This window comes from Saccostrea cucullata, unplaced genomic scaffold, assembly GCF_032062105.1.
Source record: "Saccostrea cucullata isolate Sc308-1 unplaced genomic scaffold, CSIRO_AGI_Scuc_v1 ctg1909, whole genome shotgun sequence".
Lineage (NCBI taxonomy): Eukaryota > Metazoa > Mollusca > Bivalvia > Ostreida > Ostreidae > Saccostrea > Saccostrea cuccullata.
In genome coordinates this window covers 20314-23832 of record NW_026937366.1, presented here as the reverse complement: position 1 = coordinate 23832, position 3519 = coordinate 20314, and the positions used below count along the sequence as shown (strand labels likewise).

Below are 3519 nucleotides of genomic sequence, written 5' to 3'. Positions count from 1 at the left end.
TCTGTAGTTATTTTTTCGTAATACATTCAAATGGTTAAAACATATCTTTTTAAAAAAAAAAAATCTTGTATTATATGGAATAGTTATTTTTGCTTGATTTCACGGTAAACATATCCCGTTTGCATTAGGCCAAGCTTTCTTTTTGCAGCCTTAAAACTGCTGCATATTGTGCAATTTTTACCAATTATGCTACTGAATATTAATGTTCATGTTGATGTAAAAATACCACATCTAAATTGTATGGTATATGAATTAATTTTAATTTATATCCATTTAATTTATAATATCTATCTGATTTGTGCTATTTGCTGTAGTACTGTACTTAATGCCACTCTCCTGGTCAAAACAGCTCAAGATTTAAGTGAATTGAAATCGTTTTCAATTATATCTTACATACTGTATTATACTGGTAGTTCAGCGAAATGAGGGCACAGTATTCACTATGATATTCTTTGGAAAGCCTTTACCTAACTCTAAAGTTAATCAAAAACTTAATACATTTTACATGTCTTGTATTATGTATCAATTCCGTTAGAAACATAGAAGATCCGATCAATGACAAGGTAGATAAATGTGCATTCATATTGTTGAAACATTTGTTTATGATGTTATTATCTGCAATTTACTTTTTAGTTTTTCATGCTATTTGTTGGAAAATTTCTGAAGTTTCTTAAGAGGCTTTGATTTTTTTTTCCTTAACCTTCACACCTTTTTACTTTTTCGAAAATCCGTTTTTTTAAGTATCTTTGTTTGTAAGAATTTTTGGAGTATTGGATTCAAGGTGGTATGCTAATTCAAATTCCATTGTGTTGTTGAATTCAAAAAAGTTTTTTGTCATACTGATTAAAATAAAAGGAATTGTATTTTTGCAAATAAAATCCACCAAAATAGAAAGGCCAATATTTCGTCAAGCATTCCCGACGTCATATTAACCAAATATATCATACCTAAATTTAGGACATGGAGACAAGGTGGTCAATTAAAACAATTAGATACAAAGCTTTTTTTATTCAATTCAAAAGAATATAATACAATAAGTGACAAGCATTTTGTTTCGAAACAGAAATAGTTTCTTATTTTAACTAAATGAGAAGCAGAAGTAAAATGTTTTTATTGACAGGGAACAGTCCTATTTTTGTCTTGTCCTTGTCATTGCTCTGACGACCTTGAATCAGGCAGATTTGCCCTTCACAGTCACACGTGTATGAGTTTTATCTTGATGCTTTTCAATTGTAAAGTTTACACCCCTCTTTCCTATGAACGCCTCGTTCTCAATTTGGACTTTTACGTCACTGTAGATATCTTCGATTTCCTCCGATTGCCCTGGAAGGATCTTTTTACTGATATTTTTGTTGTCATCGTCACTCCAGGTTATTATTATGATGGAATCACTGGTGTTGGTAACAATGACACTATTTGAACAGCCCATACTGAAAGTAAATAAACTGATACATATAGTATACCCTTATACCTCTTTATTTATTTCTCTATATTTTTTTTAAATGACGATGTATTAAACTTAAAATCAAAATCAAAGTGTAATCATTTCGTTTTAAAAGAGTCCTATACAAAATGTTTGTTTGAAAATGCCACCATTGTTATACTTGTTTTACTTTTTTAAGCAAAACTATTTTTTTCTTTCATTCAGTTCCTCAATAAATGACCGTTTGGATTCCTATTAAATTTGTTGTGTGAGTGCTTAAGTTAAATTAATGTAATGGGAGGTCGTATAACGCAAAACAGCGCATCACCCTATCACTTATATATTTATGAATAATTTTTTATAAGAAGATAACAAATTTATTATTCTCTGTTTTTCTTCAGTTTTATTTATGAAATGATTTTAATGTAAAATGGATTTTAATGAAATATTAAACGTCCCACAGCTGGATATCTATATACCAAAACATTTGTTAATGCAAAGCATTATAATTGAGACGAGAGAATACACCAAGTAATTCTTCATAGAATTAAATAAAGCACCGAAATTAATTGAAATTACAATTTATTTCATTCAAAATAAAATAAATCTACGGCATAAAAAGTCATTGATCTATTCAAGTGAAAATTAATTGTCAGTAAAAAGAGACAAAATTTCTCGAGCTAATAAAGATTAATTACAGAGTTTGTTAAGAATGGGGGAAAGAAAAGAATACGCCATCCAAATTTGTTTCGAAAAAAATTAATCGCTTGTAATAAGCCATAAAATAGCAGTATAAAACTAATAAAGTATATATCAGAACTTTATTTTCATACTGAAAATAAATAAACTGTATGAACTAACTGATAATTGTAATACATAATTTCATTTCTTTTGAAATTAAGATTTTTTTTAATTGGACAGTTTCAGGTTCATTTCATAAACCAAGACCCTGTGGTACGTTAATTAAACGTTGGTCCAATAAAAAAAACCCTCTGCACAACTCTAATAGCATGTGTTTAATGAAACTGAAGTATATGTACATAGAGCACTAAATATTAAGTTTCTTGTCCTGGAAACAACAAATATTGTACATCAACCTGTCATGCTTAAAATTGTTATTTTCATTTTAGATTCAGAAGGTTGGCCGTCTTTGAAAATGATGGAAAGCGATTGATTATATTTTTGCTGTTGTATTTCAGACATATTATTTTAATTTCAAACGCAAGAAAAAAATGTTTGTATTGATTATATTTTTGCTGTTGTATTTCATACACTTTTGAAATACAAGAAAGGAAATGTTTGCATTGATTATATTTTAGCAATGCTTGGTCATCATCAGATTTTTTTGGTGAAATCAAAGAAATCAAGAAAGTTAAAAATTAATTTGCATTTTAACAAAGAGTTGTGTAAATAATAATAAATGACTAAAACACATGAATTCTGTTGGTGCACTTGACATGTTGACAAAAATATTATTGTAAATGGTATAGACCGTCTCAATAGCACAAAACCTGAAAAATCAAGTAAATATCTTCTAGCGATGCTGGCACTTTGTTGCAAAAAACTCAAATACCTTACCTTTCAAAAAGTTGTCTACTCAAAGCAACAAACTGAACAATTTCACGATTCAGCAGCCTATGCACAAATAGCTAATATATTTTATTATGTGCTCATTTAAATAGATTTCTTCCAATTGACAACTACACCACGTGGCTTCTTTTGCATAATGGGCAAATATAACGATGAGAGAGAACTAAATCACTTTTTATTTGTGACCAGTTTTACAAAAGAAATTAAGACTAAATCCAAAAAAAAAAAAATGATTTGTTCTGTTTAAAATTATCTAACTTCATACCTTTTAAAAATATAAAATCAATATTTGATATAATTTAAACTAGAACATTACAAGCAGAATAAAGTTTTTGTCTAAGTTATAAATTCTTTAAAAATTTTTAAAACGGGTCCCAGTGTTTCTTCTCTGCTTTAAATTTATTTTTTTTTATTAAAAGACTGGTAAAATGAAGCTGTGCTTGGATGTCATAAATGACGCAAATGTGGCTCACAATGGCATTTCTTAAAAAAATGAAATACACATA

At 28.4% G+C, this 3519-nt stretch overlaps 1 long non-coding RNA gene across 1 annotated transcript; it reads right to left on the bottom strand.

Annotated features, from left to right (window-relative positions):
- Positions 1 to 988: 988 nt before the first annotated feature.
- Positions 989 to 3062, bottom strand: LOC134248076 (uncharacterized). The gene is made up of 2 exons (XR_009987969.1): positions 3002 to 3062; positions 989 to 1430 (listed from the first exon to the last, which is right to left on the bottom strand). It is a non-coding gene; the product is annotated as an uncharacterized LOC134248076 (long non-coding RNA).
- Positions 3063 to 3519: the final 457 nt, after the last annotated feature.